Raw genomic sequence first — 13,953 nt, 5'->3', positions numbered from 1 at the left:
ACAAATTAATGACACTGAATTTATATATTTAAAAAGTCATTATATTCTTTCTAATTAGATTTAGAATTAGAATGAACTAGGGGAAAGGACATTTAGCACATGTTCTCCAGAAGGCTGCATAGAGGTTATAATGCCTCTTGCTATGCTGTCATCAGTACAATGTGGTCCTACAGTCACAAGGTGTGTGATGTTCTGGGATGAACCTGGTCTTGGCAGCCCTGCTGTTCAGAGCAGAAACTAGATCATCGGGCTTATCTGGGCCTTATGTGGAAGGGACTCCTGGGGAATGTTACAAACCTGAGATGTTTGATCATTAGATAAAAATCATTAAAAAAAAAAAAAGAAAAGCATAATATTCTGTAGTTTTAAAGTATTCATACTACCAAAAAAGACGTCAGATTTCTCTTTCTGAATAGTTGCAGATCAAAACTGAGAAAACAAGAATGAAAAGAAACATTGTGTCATTGCAGAAGAGCAGGTTAAGAAGGCCTTCAAGACCAGTGGAAGCAGTTAATGCAAAGTCATGCTGAAAGGGCAATTAAATTGCAGTTCTTGGATCTCAGAACAGGCACTGATCTGCGGTGGTCTGCAACTCAGTCTGTGTCCTAGATTACTTCCTAATCCTGATTTTGAGATTAACTTTTTTCTATGGTGTTGGGCAGGAATTTCAGCATGAGTAACTGAAGTGGAATCTCCAGAGTAAATTCTCATCTAGAGCCAGGTAGGACCTAGACAAAATCCCTCAGTTGTCTTTAGTTCAATCTGTCCACCCACCCCCACATATGCATCCTCCAAGGAGCTCCTGTGATCTCTCTCAGGTCCCTACAGAATCTCTTTTCTGGTAAGCAAGTAAAAAATGCACCTCTCTTCTCCTTCTCCACTGTCTTCATCCATGAGGTTTTGACTGGCTGCCAAGGCAGTTGGGTTGTGGATGAGTTTCTCCTCAAGGATGCTACTTCCATTTGCCACACCCACATGTTGCATTACTGGGTCAGTTTGAGACAAGAGAGGTAAGGGCCCTGTCCAGCTGTGAACATACCCTTATCCTTAGGGAGGACTGGGAAGGGTATAGCAACACAGATAAGCAGACCCCTAAGTAAATGGTGCTAATTTTCAAAAATCAAGGCCTCAAGCTTGTTGGTCTTATGCTCCATGTACCACAGTTATCACAGAACAAATAATAGCTTAGTATCAGCACTATAGTCACCAGTGCAATGTAAGAATTTATTAACTAAAATAATTCTGATGTTAACAGAAGAATGGCTTGAAAGTCACCATTCTATTCAGGGAGGGTACATATATCTGTTTCTCAAGGTTGCAGGATCTACAGCAGAAATTCTGCTAGTCAATTATATGTATTTTGTGACAAATAGCCCTTATGGCATGTTTACTTTGAGGATGAGGAGATCAAAATTCTCCAACTTTTTGTTTCTCCAATTACATTTCTAAAAACTTTAAGATGGGGAGGGAGGGGGTGTATGTGTTCAGATGGGGGTTTTGCCAGTGTTAATATTTGCTGGTCATTACACACCTTCAAACATTAATATTCTAAAATAATTCCTGCCTGTCTGCCTGTATGAGAAAATGTCTTTCTTTAAATTTGGGCACAGGTGGTACATAAGAGATTTAGTGAAGATGTTTTCTTCTCCAGAGTTTACTGAATGAGAGGAGGCAATGCCTGTACAGTGGGCATGTCCCAGTGGGCATGTCCTGGGTTTCTGACTAATTTCTCTGAGCTGTAGAACGTGTTCAAAGCTAGGCCAGTTTACTAGCATTACTAGCCATGGGCCACGGGGGACACAGGATGGCACTTGTGGGGTGAAATCAATGGGGGCTGCCCATGAATTTGAAGAGCAAAATGCCTGAGGGGGACATATGTGACCGAGTCCTGTCCTGCATGCACACCACTTGAACAAGGGTGCACAGCAATTCCAGGAGAGCCAGCCAGCAGGGGAGTACTCTGAAATTCATTGTTACAGAGGTGGGACACATTTATACCGGAAAGTGGGAGATGTAAGGGTGCTGAGCACACCCTGGCTCTGGCATTGATCTAGCTGCACAAAGAGAAGCAGTGAGAAGAAGACAGCTGAACAGGCAGACAGGCATCCATGAGAACTCTACCAAATAAGCTGCACAGGGTCTGCAGGGGTTAAAACATGTCTGTCAAACCATTTCTATGCTTCTCTGCCAAAAAGGGCTGCCTGTGATACACAGGGTAGGAAAGAGTTGTCCTTGTGCTGTGGTTGCTCCTATGGAGGAGCATGGGCTATTACACGAGGTTGCTTGTGTGCATGCTGTCTTTTCTGCCAAGACCCTTGGCACCCCACTCTCCCCTCCAGCACTCCCTTTGGCATCCATTACAATGCAGGAACACAAGTGCCAAGCTCATTCTCTCCTCCAACAGGGGGAATCCCTAAAACATACAGATGCACATGGTTCAATTGGAGCCATGCACTGATGTCAGTCGGAAGTAACTCTCTGGAATTAGAGCTGCCTGAATTCAGAATCCATCCCAGGTTGTCAGGTGCTTATGTCTCAGAGAAGCAAAGGCAAGCTTTCAGCCTCGTGTCTTTTAACTGTGAAGTTTGGTGGTGGGGTGGTGTTTCTGTGAAAGTACCTGATAACACAGCGCTGCAAAGTAGCTGTGGTCGAGGAAGTAGAGCTGTTTAACCTGTGCAAATAACATAGGACTACGAGTGTCACTTAATATACTAAATATTGTAGCTGCAATCCTTTCCACTGTCCAATACCTGAGCTATCTGAAGTAATTCTACCTACCTCCAGAAATGAGATCACTGCTGGAGTGGGAAAATTGAGGCAATGCTTCCCTCCAGATAATCAGTTGCAAGAGTTTTAAAGTGCTTAGCTTCTCTTCTCCCACACCCAAAATAGTATAAATCTTTTTGCAAAGGATGATGATTACTTGAGCAGCAAAGGATTAGCAGATGTGAGCATTGCATAGCTGGTTATACTAGTCACATTTTCCTAAATAGACACTGTCTTACATGCATGCGAGCCAGGGAGTGCTATGGAATGCAGTTCTTTTCAAATAGGTTAATATACACATGCCTATGCCTATCTCAGCCTTTCTATAAGCTTTTTTCTAAATGTGTCTGAGTAAACGATTTCTGCTTTCTGCATTACTGGTACCTTTAAAAGGGATAAAGTGTTTTCAGTAATTATAATCACCTTGTGTAATTACTATAAAGTCCTTGTATGTATGAACGGATCTCTGGGTGTTTCATGGATATTAAATCTCCCAACAGCCAGCTGAAGGCAGGTATCTTCTCCTGTCTTTAGAGGAAGGAAAACTGAGGCACGAACCCACAGAGAGGTTTTTATTATAGTCACCTACTTTTGTAGCCAAATCCCCTGGTTGGTTGTTAAGCAGTGGAACCCTGGGCTTGCTCCAGAGCATCCGTTCAGTTTGGGGTGATGCTAGCAACAGGATCCCCTTCTCAGAAAGGCTTTTCTTTTTGGTGCATGAGTTTCCTGCTGGATTATGGAGCTGAACCAGCTTCCTCGGTGTTTACACAGCCTCTACAGCTGAAGCATAAGTGCTGTGTCAGGCAGGTATGGAAGTGGGGCCAGGGGACTGCCCTTTCTGCAGTACCCTCCAGTTCCCTGGATGAGGAGGAGCACAAAAACCCCCTGAGAGTTGTTCTCTGAAATTCCAGGGCTGGAGTTCTGGCTCTGATGAAAGTTCTGCAAGGGCTGGGGCTGCTAGTATTTGCTCTAGGTGATTTTTTGGGGTCTGTGTATCAGCACTGCTCCTGGTAGTGTTGAAAGACCTGTCTTACTACTTGAAATTATCTCCTGACCCTGTTAATTAGTATTTTCTCTTTGCTTTTGCAAGGCTAATGCATTGGTGGGGAATTTCAAGTGTTTTGTAGAAACCAGCTGAATACAGACAACCTTCTGGATGCTGGAAAAACTTTGCCAAATATAGGGATTTCACACAGCTCATGTACATCCCTTCCATGGCTCTCTGAAGAAAGTCAGTCTTTTGAAACCTGTGTCTTTCTTATGAAAGCAGCTGTTGGGCAGAACAGAAAGCAGCTGCAGCCCCTTGTGAACTGTATTAAATTTTCTGCTGCTTGGAAAAATTCACCAAGGAAACAAAGAGACCAACAAATAGCAGATTCTGGAGACTGACAGCACTGCTGGCTACCTGAATCACTGTTCTGCAAATTACTAGCAGACTTCTAGGCAAAAGAAGCTGGTCCCACATATTTGGCTAAATGACAGCCTGGGACCTGGCCCAACCTTTCATCTTGCCTGCCAAGAATTTTTCTCTTCTCTCTTTCCTTTTTTACCCCCTTGAGTTCTCTTCAAGGAATTTTTTGGTCCTGATACCCGCCCCCCCCCCCCAAAAGCAGAAACCAGGGAAAATTCAGAGCTTATCCTGCTGAATCAGCAGACATAAAAGACCTTGGCTTTTGACAACTTTCCTTTCTGTCCAAAGGATAAATATGTAACACAGAACATTTTGGTGTAATTCTGTACTGAACTGCCATTCTAATCCTTTCTTAGCATTAGAAATTAAATAGTTTTAGGTTCGATCTAATTGGTAACATTTCCAACCGAAAGGGAAAGCAACTGTTACCCTCCCAGCAGAGATGGGTCCTCTTTGCTGGGAAACCAGCAGAGACTGCAGAAGGTGCACTGTGAAAGGCAGCCTGAGATAGGGGTAAATGGTTGGGTTAGTCCCTTGGCCTGGCATTCTGCTATCTGCTTTTACTACTTAGAGCTAGCTATCTAGATCTAGCCTGAACTTACCCTGCCTAACTTTAGGTGTTTAACTGTTGTGTCCCATTTACAAGCCTAGGCACCCACGAGGATCTCTGCTCTTACTGGAAAAGTAGCAGCTCCAGGGAGGTGATTGGTGCCAGTGGGCTGAATCCAAGCCTTATATTTGTTCATACTTCACTAAGCTGAACAGGGAGCCAGGCCAGAGAGCTGTGTCCAGCACAAACCTTCTTCCACCCTCTGGCTCCCTGAGTTGGAGCTTCCCAGCGTTGGACAAGCAATAGCAACCTGGAGGTGAGGGTGGGTGCAGCACTGATGTTCTGGGGAGGACTCAACCAAGGCAATGATGTTATAGATTGTCCAAACTGCTATGAACCCACAGCCTTTGGCTCATGACTTACTTACAGAGTAGTCCTGGTGACCAGGTGACCATAAACACATTTAAATGAACAACCTTGAGGTCTCAGCAATGGTTTAGTGGGGTCTGTGGGAGCTGACAGGTTTGCCTTGGTGCTTGACGTGTTTTGCAGCCATGTGCTGAGCTACCAGTCACCACAAGGACATTTTAGCAGATTCTGACACCGCTTCACTAACAAGACCTTTGGCCTCAGGCTGTTCCACCAGCAGAGGATGATGAGGGCCATGGCCACCCACAGGACAGGTCATTCAACCTGAGAGGTGTTAGAGGTGTTATAGTTTCTATGTGTTTCTAAGTGTTCTAGAGGTGTTCCCCACTAGAAGGTGGGGAACCTTTCCATATCCTTTAAATACCCTTACAAGGTCTTTTCTTCTTCCTCTCTTTCCCTCCAAAAGGCAGACCCCTAACCTTGCCCCAGTGTGAATGCAGGCAGGGATTCTATCAGACCATAAAGCAAGAAATGAATATGTTTCTCCAATGCCTAATCAAAGTCCAACATGAAGAATATGAATTTGATGGAGTAAGGCTTTAGGATGAAAAAGAGCAAGTTTACAAATTTAGATATTTATGTTTTTACTAAGAGCACTGCATATTGAAATTCATTCATACTGACAATGGAAGGAAATTTTACCCAAAATATCAATATTTGTGCGTGAGCAAGAGTGCAGATCAGTAAGTGAATGGCTGGTTTTGAAGCCCCTTTGCGAGGTGCTTTCTGAGAGAGGGGACCTCAGAAAGCCTGCATGCTGCTCCTTCAGATATTGCAGAATGAAAGTCCATTTTCCCTTGGCAAAATGGCCATTTCTAGTTGCAAATAAGGACTGAGATAAGAGTTTGCAAGTATTTCTTAGCAGAGGGGAAGACTCCTGAGCTTTATGCAAGTGTGTGGTTAGTTCCTCGTGTCTGGTGTGTCTCATATGGCTACACGCAATTCCCTCACAGGATAAGCAAGCCATAATTTTTGTAATTAGTCTGATGTTTCTCTTAGTATTTTGCCCAGGAATTGGGCTCTGATACATCATGCAGATTCAAATAATTTTTTATATACAGGGTTTGAAACAGAATTGCTTTATTCAAACAAAACCACAGTCTATTCTTAATGAAGTTTGAATGGGAAATTTGTCCTTCCCCTTTATTTTCCGTTTCCCTTTCCCCTCTTTGTTAAGTGAGTACAATGTAGGAAAGCATTCCCCAAGTTTCCATTCCTATCTTCCTTCCTGCCCAGATGAGCCACGAAAGGGCAAAACCTCTGTCCATAGCCCTGGTCCTGCTGTCAAATTAGGGGGTGCTTTGGGTTTCCAGCACTTCAGGGGTGTTTGGAATGCAGAGAACAAGCCCATCTGTCTTGGTGGCTTGGCTGTGACCTTCTAGAGCACTGACATGGGAGGGTGAGGGAGGTCTGGAGCTTTCTTGTGATCTTACAGCTTAAAAAGTTGTTTTCCTTCTTTGAAACATTTGCTTCTGGTTCCTGCACTGCACAAGCCTCTCCAGCGAAGCTGGAGTAGAATTATCCAGCAAACATGTTTGCAGATTTTTGATTACAAAAATGTCCTTCCTCTAGCCCCTTAAACCCTGGCTAGGCTGGTATTCCAGCAGCTCCCTGCTTTGGACTGGGCCTTGTAGGAGTATAAACCATCCACACTGAAATTCCTAAGAGAATAATTTGGGTTCGAAATAGACAAGGGACAAATGACCTGAAAATCTCTGATAATGAGTATGGAGGAGATGGATTTATCATTATCTGTCTGTTGTTAGTAAGGGAGTAGAGCTAATAAAACCTGCAAAGCAGATTTGACTTGCAAAAGTATGTATTGACTGACTAAAAAGATGGTTGATATCTGTAAGACAAATTTTTGAATGCAAAATATGTATGTGCAAGGTTACATAAAGACAGCAGTATCCTTTGTGAGGTGAATACCAGCCAAGACATTTTACACCAACAGGATATAGTAGCCCCAGTCCAGTGTGGGGCCACAGGCAGCACAGTCCATTGGTCTTAATGAATACAGGAAACAGCTAGACTGAGGGGAAAAAAGGGAGGTCTTTGAAAGAAGGAGTCTTCCTTCAGAGAATTTTTTGATATTTGTTCTTTGTCTTTTTCCTGCGTGTGCCATGGCTGTGTAAGTGTGAGTTTTCTTGGCAGTAGAGCTGACCTAGGAACTATTAGTAATGTGAATTAGCTCGTATTTGAGGTTTTATGCATATGCAGGTCTTTACACACCTTTGTGTATTTAAATGGAGGGACAGATCTAATGAAAGTCAGAGAAGCTAGCAACTTAATAAACATTTAGTTGCACCTCCCTGCTCTTTGAGAACACTCTTTTGCTGAAAGGTTGTTTACAAGGTCAAACAAGAGGCTCTGACAGGAGTATTGTTGCTGCTTCTCTGTAGGCACTTACAACTAAGCTTGATTAATTTAGAGGGAAGAACAGTTTGAGGGTTTATGGAGAAGCACTGCAAGCTCCTGTTCTCCTGAGAGTCTTGGAACACTGCTCCTGCCATTAGAGAACCACCACTGGTTTTAAACACCAGGTTTATGTTCTGATGAGTGACAATGGTTACATATCCCTCACAACATCCAGCAAGGTTCTACAGAACTGACCCAACTCCTGACCTTTGAGTGGAGGCAAGACTCTTCTCAACTCAAATGCGGATAAGCTGTAGTCATGTCCTTTGCCTGTATGATGGTAGTAATGAGGAAAAATACTTGTGTTAGTTTTAAACTTGGTAATGGCAGGGCACTAGAGCTTAGTTATTTTGCCAGTTTGCTCCATGGGTTTGCACAAAGCCTGCTCCTAAGATCCTTCAAGCTAGCTCAGCTATCTTTGCTGTGCTCTGCAGGCAACAGTACAAGTCCACACAGTTCCTCCAGTGTGGCACCATCTATCAGACCTTGAAGGTGACCTCCGTGGTGGAAAAGACAGCAACCTGGTGTCATATGTGAGCAGAAAACTCTGTGACCACTTGTTACTTAATAAATCGACACATGAATTATTGTTCTCCCACCTGCACAAGTGGCTGTGACACCTTTCTGCCCCAGAAGTATAGTAGCACTCATTCATTTTTGTAATTTCCTCTGTTGGTTTATATAACAGAGCAGTGAAGGCTTGGTGAACTGGTGAATGATTCAACAGTAGGTGAGCTGGTCCTCATCTGATTCCTTTGTGCCACCAACAGAGCTCCCTGGCAGGGTGATGACTTGCTCCACTTTGGCAAACATATGTGGACATTGCAGGCAAGGTGCAGCTGGGGAGAGTTGGATGTCTGCAGCCTGTGTGTGCAAACCCCTGCTAGCCACCACAGAAGCAGGTATTTGGAAATCCTTGACAGGTACAGAAAAGCTTACAGGGGTGAGACTTCAATGGCAGGGTGCAAAACCTCACTGCTGAAATTGAGGGTGCCTCTAACAGAAAGTGGAGAAGGTGGGAAACAGAGTTTTGCTGAGCAATGAGGTGTCAGGGTATTTAGGAGACCCTTGTTTTGTTTTACCTTTTGACAGCTGGAACAGCTACTGCCTTGACTATTAAGCATGATCCTTTCAGGCTGAGCCAAAACGCCTGGACACACAGAGCACCAACTGAAGTCCAAAACCCAAACAGTTGAAGGGTGGACATTTAAGTAGAGTAGGAACATGGGGACCAGTGAGTAGCAGGAAGTGCTCTGCCAACCACAGGCTTTCCGCAGACCACAGCTTGAGAAGCACAACTTCCTGAGCTATGAGCTTGTCACCAAGGTGGACCAGCAGCACAAGCATTCTACAAGGTTGGAAGGACTCCTGAACTGTCAAGCCTGCCTCATGGGACACATCAAGCCTCTCACATCACTTCCATGATCCAATTTTTCAGTATATCCGAGAACCTTACAATGAAGGAAGCTCCCATGGCTTACTTAAAACCCTACATCTTTTCTCTTTCGTTTTGCCCATAACAAGAAACTTGTTTATTTATGGCTAGAGGGTGACATTTAGCTGAGTGCGATCCCTGAAGGTCCCAAGAACTCATTTTCCTACATTTTGGGGTTTTCATTGCTGGTTATTTTATTTCTGTTTGTTGGTTTGATTTTTGTCAGATCTCTTGACTCTGTTATGAAAGAGCATTTATTATAGCCTGAATTTCCTTCAAGTCGGGGTTTACATTTAGCAGTCAGTTATTTGTTGTGCTATGTGTTTTTCAATATGTCACTTTGCTCTCTTCCCATCTTCCTAATACTCTGTTTTATGATGAAATTACTCCAGAAGTTTAAAGATAATGGAGCTCTCCCTGTAGCTAGGTTGGGTGCAGGGTCTCACTTTCACTGCCTGTTGGAAGAAAGAAATGAGAATCAGCAAAGTGACCCAAGCCAGGTCCAGGGAGCAAATTAATCGTTCTCCTCCATTTTGGATTAATGTGATCTGAACTGACAAAGTGATCAAAGACAGGCTGGTTTATGAGACTAAGAAGATGGCATCAAGATATGACCACTTTCCAAGACAGAAACAAAATGAAGTTTGATGTCCTCTAGCTGTGGCACTGCGTAACTTTCCTCACAGTGAATTGGAAGTAACAGCACATGAATTCACATCTGAACAAGGATTTTTAATGAGTCTGTGCAGCTTGCACACCAAACTACCTGCATTAAATGTATTCCTCAACATCTGTCTAATAGGAAGTGATATCAAACCAAAGAAAATATAGTTGGCTGTGCATGTCTCAAGGCTCTAATGGATGGAACCTTGGTGTACTTTAGGTACTGCTCACATAACTCTGTTCTATAATAAGGAAAGGAGGTGACTATAGAAAAAACAGGCACAGAGATTAATATCAGTGGCAGGTACAGAGCCCTGCAACTGAGTTCCACTGGATTGGTTGTGATAGAGGATGCAAAACAGATCTGTGAGGATTCTGTCAGTCATTTAATCTCACCACTGCCATCTGACCCATCTCCATGAAGCCTCATGCTCCCAACTCTCTCTTTTAAGGACAGAAATTACCAGCACTGTTTATACACTTCCACCGGGACTGGTGTGTTGGCTTCAGGAGTTTCTATCTTTTCCTCCTGCTGGAGGTGCTCCTTGTCATGTGTTTTGCTGTGTTTGAAAGGTTTCCATGTGTGAGCTTCAGAGACAAGCTGGCTGATCCCAAATGGTATCCCTTGAGGTACCAGGTGGCTTTTGTGCAAAAAGTTTCCCTGTAACCTGGTACATGGAGTTTATGGCCACTTGTGCATCTTTCTCCCTCAGTTGCAAGCCAGCTGAAACACATTTTAAGACCAGCTGTGGTTCCTGCTTTTCTATAAATGCAAATATACCATTGTATCTCTTTCCTTGAGGATGGCACAGCAAACCCTTAGTTCAGTGTACAGTCACTGTGCAATAATTCAAATCACCCCTGTCGTTATTATTGTATCCAACAAGCAACCTGATACCTTCTGCCAGCCTGGGGCAGGTGTGTGAATGTAATCACTGTGCAATTAATTAGCCTGTGCTGCCAGTCAGTATGCAGCACACAGCTCCCTGCATCCCAGCTGAGTCCAATTTAGCAGAGCTGCTGCAAGATTTAAAGGTACTTTGCAGTAGGAACTCAATGAAATCAAAGAAAAGCAGGTGGCTTTAGGGCCAGTTTTTCAGCTTCACATCACACCCAGCAAAATGAGCGCCTGCCTCTATCAGCCAAAGGGTTTTGCAGGACTATGGGAGAAGGAGAGAATTACATCTTATTTCTGAAAACTGTGAGCTTAGAAATCACCTGATGCGGGACTTCTGAGTGAGCAAAACAGGAAAAGCTGTCTGGTCACTGTGGTGGCCCTGCAAATCCCTCCAACTGGCTCCACAGCAAGAACCCAGGGGCTGCCTGGGCTCGCTCCACTCTATGCAGCCACAGAGCTACTGCAGAGCCAGATTAAATTGCTGGATTAAATGCTTCCACAGCCCAGCAGCTGAATCCTTGTGACAGCTGTGCCCAGGACAGAAGTCAAGCATCAGTGCCATAACTGCGTCAGCTGGTGTGTCACAGGTCACAGCATTACAGCTGGAAAAGGTCTGGTAGGTCAGTCACTCTCACATCTTAGCCAGCACAGATTTGACTCAATAAAGTGTTTGCTACTGCTCTAAACATGGCATTTTTAAGAGATTTGGGCAATGCAATCCCCCTCCTCTTCTCTTGGGAATTTATCCATCATTTGTTATAACTCACTGACAGGAAGAGTCTAGCCAAATATTGCTCTGTTTCCAGATGACCCCATTAATGACTCTTCTTGTCTTTCCTTTTACCAGTCTCCTCTTTCACTGAGCTGTGCTTTCATCCCTCTTTACAGGTAGGAGAACCTGCTTAGTTTGTTCCAGACTGGGCTGCTTTTGAGAGAAGGATACCTCATCTCTGAGAGCCTCCAAAATGCTGGATTCCTGTTCTGCCAAAAAAAATCCTTATTCACTGCCTTAAATTATCTGTACTGAAAGACTCCACATACTCAAATAATGAGATTTTCCATTAAGACAAATACTTCCAGGACCTTTCTTTTTCATCTTATGACTGAGTTTGGAATTATTTTCTACTATTTAATCCATTCTCCAAAATTAGACAGTTAGTTCTACATGCAGCCACATGAGCTGAAAGGTCAATTCTGTTATTTTTATTCACCAGTCTCTTCTTGTTTCCAAACCCACATTGCTGCTGTGAACAGGACTCTGTCTGGATGACGTGCCTGTGGGAGGGAGCAGAGTGCTGGATGCCTGCATCAAGCCTGGGTTTCCCTGTGGGGAAGGAACACTGTGCCAGGGTCACTGTGTGTGTGGTGCTCACCATGTCCAAGCTGGCTTCTATTATTTTCCTGTCTTTGTTGATAACCCTTGTTTCCCTCCAGGCAATAGGAATCCTGAGCATCAGTGCTTTGCCAGCTCTTTTCACCTTACATAATTGATGACTAACAAAATTCAGCATCACTGGAGCTATTGTAGTATGTTCTGGTGCCACCACAAGACATTGGCCGTTTTTTGATCTAAGTTTCACACACCATTGGCAAAATCAGGTTAATATCTATGTGACTAATTAGGGGAGTAGCTTTTGCTAACTGTCTTATGGAATATTTCATTATAACTCACCTTTATTTTCCTTCAACTCACTACTTTTTTCCCATTACTGAGTATGAATGTTGCCATCCAACACATGTTTTCCCTTCACATGGTTACTAGGCTTTTTTTGGTTGTTGTTTCTTCTGTGAAAACAAACAAGAAATGAATCAGGTTAACTTCCAGAAGCTGTCTTCTATTGTTTTACTCTATATGTTCATATGATACTAATTAAAATCATATGCTGTTACATCTGAAAGAAATTTTCTCACCTATGTGACAAGCTGGGCTTTTATCAAAAGTGAAGAGAGAGTTTCACTTATTTCTATTTGGTTTGCTTTTTTTTTCCCCTAAGTACAGTTCTCTCATTCTTATTGTCTTGGCTATGATCTTGAAAATGGATTGATTAAAATAAAGATTATGTAGACTAATAGCCTAACTCTACTTCTAGGATTGCAGAAGCACCTGTAGTTTTTTAAGAAAGCTGTCTCTGAAGGGTTGCAAAAGAAAAAAAAACTACTAAAAATGAAATCTCTGTTGCTTTTGGGTTTTGAAAGACTATTTTTATAAAATCTGGCACTTCACAGAATCACAGAATATGCTGAGTTGGAGGGGACCCACAAGGATCGAGTCCAACTCCTGGCACTGCACAGGACCCTCCCCAAGCGTCACACCATGTGCCTCATCCCAACGCTTCTTGAACTCTGGCAGGCTTGGTGCTGTGACCACTCACCTGGGGAGCCTATTCCAGTGCCCAGACACCCTCTGGGTAAAGAACATATTGCTAACATCTAAGATAAACCTCCTCTGATACAAATTCAGGCCATTATATTGGGTCCTGTCACTGTTCACCACAGAGATCAATGGCTGCCCCGGCTCTTCTCCTCACAAGGAAGTTGTAACTGCAATGTGGTCTCCCCTCAGTCTCCTCTTCTCCAGGCTGAACAGACCAGGTGACCTCAGCTGCTCCTCATACAGCTTCCCCCCAAGGCCCTTCCACATCTACCTTGCCCTCCTTTGAACACTCTCTAATAGCTGAATGTCTTTCCTACACTGTGGTGCCCCAAACTGCACACAATATTCAAGGTGAGGCCACCCCGGTGCAGAGCAGAGCAGAGCAATCCTCTTCCTTGACCGGCTGCTGATACTGTGCTTGATGCCCCCAGGACATGGATGGGCCTTCTGGCTGCTAGGGCACTGCTGACTCACATTCAACTTGCCATCAATCAGGACTGTGAAGTCACTTTCCACAGCATCACTTTTGAAAGGACTCGCTTTCAGGAGTTTAAGACTGACCTTATTTGAAATGTACTACTTTAAGATCTGTATCTTTAAAAATAAAAGGAAAAGGGAAATTATTTGAAATAAGACCAAATCAAAAGTAAGAGTCCGCCTTTTCTCAGTTCTAACACCTAAGCAGAAAACTAGTGCAGAGAAACATATTTTGTGTATGTTCTCCTATATTTTCTTTACATGTAAAATCAATTAATCTGATGAATTACAAACCTGTATCCCCATGATCTGTGGTCTTATCCAGTAGAGTTCTTGTGACCAGACCTTGCAGTAAAAGTATTTCCTCTGCCTGCAGTGCTAAACACATGTATAAATACTTTGTCAAATCAGCACTATTGCTAGAAAGCAGAATTTAATACCAATCTGCCTTAGATTGCAGGGACTAAAAATAGAGAACTAGCTCGATGTTTCTCTGATCAGTACAGGAATCTAAAGGAGAGCATGTCCCAGA

The 13,953-nt window shown here is 43.4% G+C and overlaps 1 protein-coding gene across 1 annotated transcript in view; it reads left to right on the top strand.

The window, feature by feature from the left end:
• Window positions 1-13,953, top strand: part of RIN3 (Ras and Rab interactor 3) — a 67,864-nt gene that overhangs the window by 4,786 nt on the left and 49,125 nt on the right. The window lies entirely within an intron of this gene.

This window comes from Pithys albifrons, chromosome 6 (genome assembly GCF_047495875.1).
Source record: "Pithys albifrons albifrons isolate INPA30051 chromosome 6, PitAlb_v1, whole genome shotgun sequence".
NCBI classification, from domain to species: domain Eukaryota; kingdom Metazoa; phylum Chordata; class Aves; order Passeriformes; family Thamnophilidae; genus Pithys; species Pithys albifrons.
This window is presented reverse-complemented; position numbering and strand designations above follow the sequence as displayed.